This window comes from Leopardus geoffroyi, chromosome B1 (genome assembly GCF_018350155.1).
Source record: "Leopardus geoffroyi isolate Oge1 chromosome B1, O.geoffroyi_Oge1_pat1.0, whole genome shotgun sequence".
Taxonomy (NCBI): domain Eukaryota; kingdom Metazoa; phylum Chordata; class Mammalia; order Carnivora; family Felidae; genus Leopardus; species Leopardus geoffroyi.
Window position 1 is genome coordinate 70513602 of NC_059327.1, and position 14112 is coordinate 70527713.

The window sequence follows — 14112 nt, forward strand, 5'->3', positions numbered from 1 at the left end:
AAGAAATAAATGTTAAAAAAATTTTTTTAAATAATATCTTTTTGCGTGTATGACTGCAAATTATATATTCAATCATATCCCATGACACCTAGAATAACATTCATATGCAACCAAAACATCAGATTAATAGTAATGTGATTTTGAGAATATAAAATAAGAAATATGAGTGAGGCTTTCCTGTTTATGAATTTGAGCATTATGCCATATCATGCAGTTGAGAAAACAGTTCTGCACAAAGACCCACTGTACTATCAATCCATCATCAGCCCTTACGCCCATGGAGAGGAACAATCTGTGATTGAAGGTGCAGGAACTTAAAATAGATCAAGGTTTTGATGTTTTATCAGAGCATTCAATGCAAAAGCACCTACATAATATGATATAGCTTTTAGATAGACCAGATATATATCCCAGGTCCTTAGCAAAAAAAGACAAAAAATTACTGACTTCTATAAATAACATGATACTGTTACTATACTTCCAGAATATGCCTTCAGAAAAAAACAAAACTATTATTTAGTGTCATCAAAGCTAGTCCAATATCAATATCATACCAAAATCGCTGATTTGAGCCAAAACTCTTCACATCCAAGCAGATATGACAAAGCAACAGTCATCCAAAGATCAGTTTATGTATGTTATTTTTTCCCTTATTTTATGGCTAACGTGTGATAGATTGTCTCATTCAGGACTATTCAAAGCCAAACATTCCTCTGGAGTAATAGTAACAATTATTGCAGCAGAAGCAGGGGCGCCTGGGTGGCGCAGTCGGTTAAGCGTCCGACTTCAGCCAGGTCACGATCTCGCGGTCCGTGAGTTCGAGCCCCACGTCGGACTCTGGGCTGATGGCTCAGAGCCTGGAGCCTGTTTCTGATTCTGTGTCTCCCTCTCTCTCTGCCCCTCCCCCGTTCATGCTCTGTCTCTCTCTGTCCCAAAAATAAATAAACGTTGAAAAAAAAAATTAAAAAAAAAGAAGCAGGTGACTAGTATGTCAGGGCACAACTCTCCCAGTCAAAGGCAGTTTCGCCAAGTCTGAGCAAAGTTGTATTTGCCTCTTTTGACAAACGTTGAATCTGCCGATCAACATTGCTGCAGCTCTGAGGTCATGCTTTCCTCCAGCAACCAGGATTTTAAGTCTTAAATGTTTATGACAACATGTCCTCTTCCTCTGGTATCCAAAGCAAATATGTTATTTCAATTTGATAAGCAATCCAAAAATCTGGTTTTTAGAAATTTGTAAACAACGTCAGCATTTATTTTTTGTTGTTGTTGTCTCTCTTTTTTAAGACCCGAGGAAACAATCAATATTGGTCAGTATTACAAATGTATTCCTCTAGGTTTTCTAAAGTCAAGCTAGATCCACTGAAAGTTCCAAACATGCAGATGATGAAGTCTAAATCTGTGCCTTTGCAGGAAATGTTTCATTTTTTACCACACTAGTAAATCCCATTTATAATTTATGTATATGGCATAAGAGCTGATGAATAAAGAGGTGCCTGGGTGGCTCAGTTGGTTAAGCGTCCGACTTCACCTCAGGTCATGATCTCACAGTTCATGGATTCGAGCCCCGCATTGGGCTCTGTGCCAACAGCTAGGAGCCAGGAGTCTGCTTTGGATTCTGTGTCTCCCTCTCTCTGCCCCTCCCTTGCTCATGCTCTCTCAAAAATAAATAAATCTTAATTTTTTTTTTTTAAATGAGACAGATGATGAATAAGATCAAGCATTCTGTTTTAGCAGATTTTTTTTTTTTTAGAATAAACACATGAATGGGTAATGGTCCTGCAAATATTGAAAGTTATAGAAAGAAAAACATGGTATTTATCACATTAATATAGTTTAAAATAAGACTTTAAAATCAGGCTCACCAAGGAAATTAAGCTCATCATGTCATCATTAACTACTTAAGCTTGCTGTGGATTGTAACGATTATATATCTCTAACCTAATTTTTAAAACATATTTTATTAATAGAATTTATATATATATATATATATATATATATATATATATATATATATATATAGTACTAGTGCAGGAGAACTTTGGTTCTAGGGCAATAGCATCAGTAGAGAGGGTGAGGGGTGACAGATAAAGGTCCAATTCTGACTCTGGCTTGGTTGTGAAAGAGAAGCCACGAAGAAAGTCAAGAAAGCATTGGATTGGGTTAGGAAAAATGGGATCAGAATAAAACATTTGGACAAAATCTCTCAGTTAGCATTTCCTGAAGGATGTCCTATGCAAGCTTAGCCCTCAGTATGCTTCAGGAGAAAAAAGAAATAGTCAATGACTAAACAAACTCGGCAATTTTTATCTTCTCAAATTTACAAAGTATTTTAGCATACTCAATGTTTTGCTATGTCATAAAGAAACATTTCAACATTATCTAACCCAGTATCTCCATAACATGTTTGCGTAAGATTTATTTTTTAGTGCTGCAAGTTTAAAAAGATAGACCTAGGGTTCCAAGAAATAGAATTCAGAAAATCTGTAAAAAACAAACAAACAAGCAAAACAAAACAGTATAAGAATAGGCTCCTGGTAGGGGCGCCTGGGTGGCGCAGTCGGTTAAGCGTCCGACTTCAGCCAGGTCACGATCTCGCGGTCCGTGAGTTCGAGCCCCGTGTCGGGCTCTGGGCTGATGGCTCAGAGCCTGGATGCTGTTTCTGATTCTGTGTCTCCCTCTCTCTCTGCCCCTCCCCCGTTCATGCTCTGTCTCTCTCTGTCCCAAAAATAAATAAACGTTGAAAAAAAAATTAAAAAAAAAAAAAAGAATAGGCTCCTGGTAGATTAAAGGGAGTGTGTGAACAATGCTTTTTGTGTTCATTTAGGAGTAGAATATTAGCTAAAATAAGAGACTAGTGGCATAGCACCTGTCTAGAAGGATCTTAACAGTAATCACAGCATAAGATGAAGGGCTAGATGAAATGAAGGCTATGAAAGTAAACACAAATGATCAACCTTATAGACATTCCAGAGAGGCAATCGACAACTCTTAATTCAAGAGTTTATGTAATAGTTCTAGAAAGTCTGAAACATGGTAACCTTCCTTAATAAGCTATCTTTCAGTGGGAGGGATAGCAAACAATAGATGTGAAAAACTGCAAGCAACATAAGAGGTTTCAACATTGAGCATTAAATCTTGAGAGCACTAATGGTAAATCAAGTAGATAATCAACAAGAATAGCAAAAATAAAACTTGTCAGGTGGTAGGTCTTATGCCTTAAATAATTTGCCAAGAACAAGGATAGCAGTGCTAGCAAAGAGAAGAATGAGAACTTGGTGACAGAAGGGAAGAAAAATTCCAGTATTTCCAATGATTCCAAGACTTAAGCCTTAGAAAAAGAAAATTAGAACTTTCGCTAACAATGAGCAAGACGGGGTGCTGGTCCACAGGGGCCACACCAATAAATGTCATATCCATCTGTCAATCCTCAAATGAATCAAACACAATATTACCATCTCTTTTAAGTGCACCACTTCCTAATAGGGTAACAGTAGAGTATAATCATTACAACAACAACAACAAAACTCATATACAAGGCACTCATGGCCTCCTGAAAGTAAGTTATTAACAGACTCCGAGGTATGGGGAAAGGATTGCCATTTCCCATCGAAATGATGCCTGAGTTGTTTTTCTAAAGTCAATATGCCAGATTGCCCAAAAGGAAAAAAGGAATTCCTAACAAGTAGAAAAATGCGTGTGAGACATAGATGTAGATTGCATGTTATATCCATATTTTTGTGGTTTTGTTTTGCTGGAACATAAAGAGTTGATATGAGGGAAAGAGAACGGAACAGAAAACAAAGCTGGAGAAGTTGGGATGGGTCAGATTATGAAGGGTCTCATATACAGTGAAGTTCATTTTATAAGCTGTAATAAAGCAGCCAAGGGTCTTAAGGAAAGGGAATTATATGATCACATTTTTTTTTTTTTTTTTTTTTTTTTGTAGAAGGATCACTTGAACAGCCACTTGGAGACAATGATGGGAGACAAAACAAGGAACAAGTAAGAGCACTGAGGAAGTTGTAAAAGTCCACACAAAATAATTGGGTCCAAACATAGGTAGAGTCTTGGAAAATAAGGGGCCAGAGAATATAAGAGATATCTTCGAAGCAAAATTCCCAGGACTGGTGACAATTTAGATGTTAAGGAATGAATAATGGAACATGATAGGATGAGGATGGCAGAACCAAGCATGTGGATAACCAAGAACATAGGAACAACGGGGTAGTTATTTTGTGTATTTTGTTTAATCTATTTCAGTTCAGTGGCTGAAATGGGAATGTAAATTACGGCTAGGCAGTTTCGAGGAATAACTCTCTTATTAATATCCTGAACGATTCCTTGTTCTGCTTTATCTCCTTGATAACATTCCAATCCTGAGTGAAGCCAACTTCCTGCTTTCTCCAAAACTGAGTGAACAGATTAATTACTTAACAGTTGCTTAAGTGACATTTATAATAGATGGCCCTTTGAAAGCACAACAATCTTACTACCTTGGCTCCTGTTTTCCATGATTATTTCATACGTTCTCCACTCTTGCAAACCTCCAAACGTCTCACTTCCTACTCACTCTCAACCAATGAGAAAATGGAAGCCAAAAAAAAAAAAAAAAAAAGGAAAGAAAATGGAAGCTATCAGAATGGAAACTCCTCAAGTTTTATTCAGCAAACCTACTTCTGATAAGAATTTTTCTTTTCTCCTCCCATTCAGTTAAATAAAACACTTCTTCTACGTTCCTTGTCCTCTCCAAGAGCAATTCCCATACCTGTGCCTTAAATCTTATCACCTGTGTTATATTCAGGAACTATAACACATCAATTCTCCTCTCTCTTTCCTTTACCTTCATCTTTAACTTCTCTACTAACTCCATCATTAAACACGCTAATGCGTTCCAACACTTAAAAACAAAAACCTTCTTCTGAAAGACTAGTAATCAATAATAAACTTCAATATTAAATGAAATAAAGCAGTGGGTACAAAGCATTCCAACTGTGAAGATCTACATCTACTGAACTTTGGCTAGAATCTTCTTTCTCTCTCTTTACGTGATCAACTTTATTTTGTAGAGGAAGAACATGAGGATCCCTTTTGATTGGAAAGTACTTGACCCAAGTTCAAAACTGTACTGGTTTGTTAGGGCCACCATAACAAAATACCATAGACTGGGGCTTAAACAACAGAAATTAATGTTGTCACAGTTCTGGAGGCTGAAAGTCCAAGATCAAGGTGCTAGCAGTGTTGGCTTCCTTGTAAGGTCTCTCTTTTTGGCTCGCTTCCTACCTCTTCATATGGTCATCCCAATGTGTGCACACATGTCCCTGGTGTCCCTTCCTCTTCTCATAAGAACACTAGTCATACTGGGATGGGGCTCCTTCCTAACAATCTCACTGTAATTTTTTCACTTCTTTAAAGACCGTATCACCAAAGATGTTTACATTCTGAGGTACTGGGGGTTGGAACTTCAATGTACACATTTTGGGAGGACATAGTTTAGCCTACGACAAGTACTATAAGCAGATATGAAAGAAGAGCACAGTGAAGACTCACAATTTTTTTTGACTACTTAGATATTATTAGTTTATTATTTTCTTCTCTTATTCTGATGGTAGAAGGAAAAGTTTCAGGCCTACTATGTTAGACTTTGGACAAAGCACCTGGAATGGATGGCAGAGACAGATGTGTGAAAGGACTTTGAAGAAACTGCTGAAATAGAAAAAGGAAATATGTGAGAGAGATTTCAAAAGTAGGTCCGTATTACTTATAATGTGATTGAATGTGGGGGGCAGTGAGAATCACTCATATATAACTCATGGTTTTTGAACTTAGATGAGTAGGTCTCTGATGGAATATTTATAGAAGGGAATAGGAGGAGGAGTGCAATTGGAAGAGGAAATATTCTATTTCAGATGCACCGAAATTGAGGCACCAAATAGTGATGTCCGCCAGGCTGTAAGAATCGAAAAACCTACACTTAGGAAAAAGTCAAGGATGGCAATGTAATATAACGCACAATACCAACTTACACATTAAAGGAAAATACAGAGAAAGAAGTCTAGCTATACCTTTGGAGATGCTTCCACTTAGAGGAAAAATGGAAGAATTATTAAAATAAATGAGGAAACAAAATTCATGGAAATAAGGAGAGGAGAGATTTTGAAAACAAACAAATAATAATTACCAGAGTGAAAGGCTGCAGTCTGTCATTCTCAATGACTAAGATGTGTTTCACAGGAAAATGGGGTAGGAATGAAATAAAGGACCAAAAATAAGCATAAATCAGTTACCTTATACCAGAAGCTTTAGGTACAGTATTTCTAACTCTGGAAGCATATGTCTTTTGTCATTTTCTATGTATTAAAGCCAAGTTTGAAATCTAGGTCTTTTCATTATCATATCCTACTTTGTGTAAATGGTTTACAGTTAATTATCTATATAGAACTTTAGAGATAATATATTAAAAGTCAAAACACAGAAAGGAAAATGGAATTGGTAAAAATAAATAGATAAATGGACAGGTAGAGATATAAAGATAGTCTCCAAAAATATTAACAGAGAACAAAGTCCAACATTTTCAACATCATATGTACGTCATCAAATGTCAACAGGAAGAGAATTCCTCAAGCATTTATGGACATCTTCGTTGGTCAAAATTGATACTTCAAAAATAAAACTTTTATCCCAAGACAAATTAGTTAATTGGCACTTTTGATATTTATTTCTCATTTTTGTGTTCAATTTCCTTTTTATTAATTAATTTCAATTAATTCAACTCAGTTTCCTATACTGTCTTTGTAAATTAATGAAACCTAGGAAAGATATGGTTATTAAAAATGTATAGACATGGAAATGATAGAGGACTAGAGCAACACTAGACATTATATTTTTAAGTAAGAAAATTACCCATTATGACTGAAAGAATACTAGGTAACTCATTTTCATTTTATTTTTATTTGAATGAAAACATGTTTTAGATATCCACTATGGGCCAAACATCATATAGGCAACTGAAATATAAAAACTAGTAAGAAATGATACCTATACAAAAGTGATATAAAGTAGGAGAAACAAACATTTGTAAAACAGTGTGGTTAAGAGTTTGTCACACAGAGCATTCTGGGAGCATGTAGCCCAGACTGGGGGAATCATGAAGGTTTCCCAAAAGAGATGAATCTTCCAAAAGAATGAATCTTGTAAAAGATTAGGAGTAAACTGGATGAAAGTCCTTCTGGTGCAGTTGTTTTTTTTTGTTTTTGTTTTTGTTTTTGTTTTTCTAAACTTACAGACCAGGATGTGGATGGATATTTGAACTGAGTGTGAGCCCAAGAGGTATTCAGAACTTCAGTATGGCTGGAACATTGTAAGAGAATGGAAGAGCATAGAACAAGAGAGGTAAGCCAGATAATGAAGAATGTTGAACACCAGGCTAAAGAGTTAAAATTTTAAGTAGGAGATAAAACATGACTGGATTTACATTTAAGAAGTATGATTATTTTTCCTTACCTTCCCCTATGTTCATCTGTTAAGTTTCTTAAATTCCACATATGAGTGAAATCATATGATATGTCTTTCTCTGAGTGACTTATTTTACTTAGCGTAATACTCTCCGGTTCCATCCATGTTGTTGCAAATGGCAAGGTTTCATTCTTTTTCATTGCCGCGAAGTATTTCATTGTATCTATAAACCACCTCTTCTTAATCCATTTATCAGTTGATGGAAATTGGGGCTCTTTCCATAATTTGGCTATTATTGATATCACTGCTATAAATAAGATAAAAACAGAGACAGAGGCAAACCGTAAGAGACTCTTAAATATAGAGAACAAACTGAGGGTTGATGAGGATGTTGGGGTGGGTTAAATGGGTGATGGGCATTAAGGAGGGAACTCTACGGGATGAGCACTGGGTGTCATATGTAAGAAATGAATCACTGGGTTCTACTCCTGAAGCCAAGACTACACTGTATGTTAACTAATTTGAGAATAATAAATAAATAAATAAATAAATAAATAAATAAATAAGATAAGATAAGATAAAAGTTAAAAAAAGAAGTATGATAAGCACAAAAATATGTTGATTTTGAATTATTTCCAAATATTAAGGAATTTCATTAAAACAGATTAAGCAAACAATGTAATGAATTTGCACTAAAGCAAACCTTTCAACATAACATATTGTGATTCCAAGATAACACAACGCTGTTGTTTCGATTTTGTGGTATATTAATTCATTTTTGGCATTTTTATTAAATAGCTAAAAAAGTGATTTAGAGGGTTATTTATGGAATTGTTTAAGAATTTAAATGTCTCCATTAATGAATTGTGTATGAAGCTTCAGTGTCAATCAGTCTATATCCTCAATTGGTAACTGGCTCAATCCCAATGATATTTGCAAAATAACTTTGTACCTAAAAATTAAAAATAAAAATGGTACTGGCAAGAATTGCTGCTCTAACACAAGTCAATGTCATTCAAGGAATTTCCACCTTGACTGCAGTGCCAGTAACCTGGAATCCCTGAGCTGCAAAAAACTTGAGGCCACAACAGGAGGCAGGGGTACAAAAGGAAGTTTACATATTCGCATGCAGTGGATAGGCTTGTATTCAGAATACTTAAAGAAGAGGAAGAGAGTCATTTATATCTCTGGCTTGGTGTTTGGAACATCCCTAGGAAATCTTTTCCACTAGGTTTATGAGCCCAAGATTTCGTCAGCCTTATTTTTGGAGAAATCTATAGCAAAATAAAGTCAGAATTCCTAGCTATTTAACATAAATATTTGTCCATACACTTTGGAAAATTCCCAGATGAATCCACATAATTGACTTTCATAAGGATAAAATAGTTATTAACTTTTTCTAATACAGAATAAAATGAAATATTCTTAAGAAAACAAACATAAAAGAGGTAAATAAGATACTTGAGACCTGAGTCAATGCCTCTTAGGAAGTTATAGGGTTTTTGTTGTTGTTGTTCTTGTTTGTATTTTAGTGTGTTGTCAAAGGAAATATAGGAATATCCAAAAATAATTCTTCATCTATTGCCCTTCTATTTTAGTTAGTGTCATTCCTAAAGAAACTGTGTACAATTGACTGAGTTCATTGCTTTCACTTGAAAACCAAGATAGAAGATGTCTCAATCAGATGCCAAATCAGGTTAAGTGTTAATGATGGAATAGCTAAAAGCAATAGAGGTTTTATTAGGTTAGTGAGAGAATATATTTTAAAATTTATGATACATGGCATTTAGTGCAGTTTCACTGATTTTTATTATGAACACTTAAATGTTGCTTTCAACAAATTTGTAGCTCCAAATGGAATTGATCTGGAAGAAGATGAGAAAAGCCAAGAAGGGGGAAGTATGCCAAAATTTAAGAAGGTCAAAAGAAACTGGAAGGTTAACATGTGAATAAAACTTAGTAAATTTAATGTTTTCCATTGTTTTTGAAGCAGTGTACTTTATTATCTCCACATTGACGAGTAGACAAAAATACATTTCAAGAAATAGACCTCTTCATTTTCCCAACTTATAAGGATAATATTATGTCGTGAATAAATAGGGCACTATTGATGTGAGCGCTTTAGCTTGGCCAGATACAAAATAATAATCAGAGTGTTTTTCTAATAGACAGATATAGATATATTTCTTTACTTTCGCTAATGCAAATGCAAGGTTCTCTTTTATTTACAAAGAACAAAATAAAAATAAATTCTTCAGTCTTCTTCAGGCATATATTGCTATATACTTAGCCTCCAATATGAAAGCTACTTTGTCTAATATTGTTATTCAAGAAGATGGAAAAAGTTAATGATAACTAACGAGATTCTATAAAGATGTCTTCCTATGTTACTAATGAATTCTGTCTTTTACAAATCACCTCTTTAGTAATTAGTGTGTGTGTGTGTGTGTGTGTGTGTGTGTGTGTGTGTGTGTGTTGAGGAATTGTGTTGGGTGGTTGGGCCAAAGGATACAGCTTAGAGAGAGGCAATCAACCTCATAAAAGGTTTTCTTTTACAAGGGAAGTCTACAAAGAGTGATTTCTGTCATGCAAGACCATGGAGTCCTAATGGAGAACCTACATGAGGAAATTGGGGTGATGCCCTCCCATGCCATGGCTTTCACAGAAGAACTGTTCATATCTGCACTGTGATCAGAGCACAGGGAAAAGCAAAATGCACTTACCTGTTGTGTCCCCCTAGGGAAGGACTGTGCCAGGGAAATGAGAAGCCAGGAGGAAGATGCATCTTGCTGCTCACTCCGTAAGAGCTTACTAATGTGGAGGCTTCCAAAGAGAGCTCTCAACCGAGGTGTCACAGCTTGCCAGTCCATTGGCTCCTAGCCAACTGGTGACAGAATTCCTTTTTAGCCTCTTACTACCCAGGTAAGACAATCCCTAAATACGAGTAAGGAAATAAAAATGAATCCATAAAATGATATAAGAAAACATTTCAAAGAAAGTAGAGAAGAATAAAAAAAGAAGTTAAACAGTTTAAAAACAACAATAGCACACTTTTTTTATATAAAAAAGGTTAATAAAGGGAATTTAAAAATAGAGTGCTAAAAACAAATCATCAATTTGGAAAATCAAATGTCAGAATCCTCACAATACAGAGCAATGACAGCGTGAGTAAGGGGTTGAATTACCCTATTAAATGATAAATGCCAGGTTAGATTAAGAAACAAAATCCAGCCATGTGCTTTTTATAAGGAACAAAACAAAATAAAATCACATAGGCTAACAATAATGACATGACTAAGAATGTTCTAAACAAATGATAATTTTAAAAATCAGATAAAGTAAGATATAACACTACAAGTATTAAATGAGGCCCCAAACAAGTATATTTATAAGGATAAAGACTAGATTAGAGGCTTCTAGTTTCAGATGTAAAGACTTGGAAGTTGTCACTCCTATCCTTACAAGAGAAAGCTAGACAAACCGGAAACCAATGATTTTTCTTAGACCTATCAGAGAACTAAGTCTATTGTGCTAACGTCCGCCCTGGAGTTTGGAGAGACGGGAAATTCCAGAGTCTCATGGCCAAAATCTGCTCACATGGTACAGAGGCCACTGGAGCTATAAACTGGTAGGAATCTTAACTGGTAATTTTGACAAATTACTGGAGGCTGAGTGTGGACTAGCATGAGAATGAGATACTCCTGGGGGCTGAAGTCCTAGGGAGCTTCATACTTCATGGACTTTACCCTGAGGAAACCAAACAGGTTGTCACAGTGAAGACTGGAGAGAGCAAGGAAGGAAGAGTAATCCTTGTGATGTATGCCCAGAGCCTTCTCTGTAACGATGACCTACTCTCCAGGGGCAAAGACTTCATCAGAGCCTTGTCCTAGAGCTCTGGGGAAAACTGTTCTGCTCCCTCAAACCCCTCCGGCCTTCCTCTCCACCTATGGAGGGAACCTGTACAAAAAAACACAAACAAAAACAAAAACAAAACACTTGTGAAAAGCCATAGGCCAGATACACAGGCCCCAGTGAAAGACTGATTGGAAGATTATAGAATAACCTCCCCCACCCCATACTGCCACACCCGAAAGCCTCCTGGGTAAGAATGGTGTGTTACAACTGAAAGAAACAGAATTTTCCTGAAAAGTACTTTAAAATTCTTTTTTTTTTTTCTTTAAGTTTACTTATTTATCTTGAGAGAGAGAGAAAAATGAGCAGGGAAAGGACACAGAGAGAAAGAATCACAAGCAGGCTCTGTGCTTAGCACAGAGCCCGAGGAGGGGCCCAAACTCACAAACTATGAGATCATGACCTGAGCTGAAATCAAGAGTTGGGCACTTAAACTGACTGAGCCACCCAGTTACCCCTCCCTGAAAACTACTTTAAAAAACCCAAGGTTAAGAAACATTGATGGTTTTGGTACCTATAACTAAGCAAACAGTAAGTGAAGCCCAGCTGTTAACCAGATTAACATAAAACTTCACACTAAACGCCTATTTACGTCAGTTCCTATTACCCAATAAAACACGTATAGCTTTCATCAAAAATAAATGAACAAACAAACAAACAAAACAAAATAAAAAGCAAGAACAAAACAATATAAAGAGATAAAGCAAGCATCAGAAACCAGTCTTAGATACAGGTGCTTGAATTATCAAACAGGGAATTTAAAACAGCTATGATGAATACGATAAGGACTCTAATGGGAAAAGTAGAAATATGCAGTAATAGATGGGTAACAAAAGCAGACATGAAAATTCTGTCCGGGGGGATGGACAAAATGGGTGAAGGAGTATGGGAAGTACAGTCTTCCAGTTATGGAATAAGTAACAAGGATGAAAGGTACAACGCAGGGAATAAGGGAATAAAGTCAGTGGTATTATAATAGCATTTTATGATAACAGATGGTAGCTACACTTGTGAGCACAGCATAACATACCGACTCATCAAATTATTATGTTGTACACCTAAAACTAATGTCATATTGTGTATCAACTATACTTCAGTAAAAAAAAAAAAAAATTGAAACAAAACATAAGATTAACAGAAATGAGGAATGCGTTTGATGACCTCATTAGAAGACTGGCCACAACAAAGAAGGAAATACCTAAAGAAATTATAACAATCACAAACTTTCATTCTATAGCTAAGACAACAACAAAAACTTCTCCAAAACAAAAATTTCTCCAAAATTTCTCAAAAAAAAAAAAAAAAAAAAGAAGAAGAAGAAGAAGAAGAGAGAGAGAAGACTACTTGATCATATACTTACAGGTTTATTTTTAGGGTTTCTGTTCTGTTCTATAGATCTATGTGTTCATTTTTGTACCAGAGCCATACAGTTTTGATTACTACAGCTTAGTAATATAACACGAGGTCTGGAATTGTGATAACTCCAGTTCTGTTTTTCTTTTTTAACATTGCTTTCGGTATTTGGGGTCTTTTGTGGTTCCATACAAATTTTAGGATTGTTTGTTCTCGTTCTGTGAAAAATACTGTTGATATTTTAATAGACATTGCATTACATCTGTAGATTGCTTTGGGTAGTATACACATTTTTAACAATACTTGTTCTTCTAATCCATGAGCATAGAATGTCTTTTCATTTCTTTGTGTCACCTCAAATTCCTTTCATCAGTGTGTTATAGTTTTCAAAGACTACTGGTCTTCACCTCTTTGGTTAAGTTTATTCCTAAGTATTTTATTTTTAGAGTAATTGTAAATGGGATTGCTTTCTTAATTTCCCTTTCTGCTGCTTCATCATTGGTATATGGAAATGCAACAAATTTCTGTATATTAATTTTGTATCCCATGACCTTACTGAATTCATTTATTTGTTCTAGTGGTTTTTTGGTAGAGTCTTTAGGTGGGCCAAAAGCTTTTGAGTAGGGTCAAAGCACAAATAGTCTGGGGGGTCTGCAGGAATACCAGCAACTTGCTACAGTAATGGACTTTTGCTCAGTGATCGCTTCAGCAACCAATTCTATTTAGCCAAGGTTAGTTTTCTGCCACCAATATCAGTCACAGTTATTTGTAAACAACATATACAGCATTCCCTTTTGTCTTTAAAAACCCCTAACTTTGTTCCTTAGTAGGACACAATTTGGGTTGTTACCTGAATCTGTGCTCTCAAATTGCGATACTATGACCCCAAATAAATGCTTTTGTTTAAAAAATAATAATAAAGGGAAGTCGGGGGGGCGGGGAGGCAAATGGATGATGGGTATCAAGGAGGGCACTTGATGGGATGAGCACTGGGGGTTATATGTAAGTGGTAAATCACTGAGTTCTACTCCAGAAACCAACACTATACTGTATGTATACATACTTGAATTTGTTTTTAATTTTTTTAATTAAAAAATAGTAATTTAAATTTTTTAAATAAAACGAGAAGTACATGATTCTATAATCATGGGGGAAGATTTTTAACATGACTTTTTCAAAAATTATCAGATCACATAGCAAAAACCTTGCAAGATATGGAATTTGTTTGCATTTTTTGCTTCTTCTGTTTCTTTTATTAATAAATACATAATTCTTTTTTTACCTGAATTGGTCTGATTTGGTGACTAAAATGTAGAGTAACTAAAACCGCCCTTAATTTTGTCTTGCTGTTGTCAGTTTTCCTCTCCTTTCCCTATTCCTATCTCTGTCTGG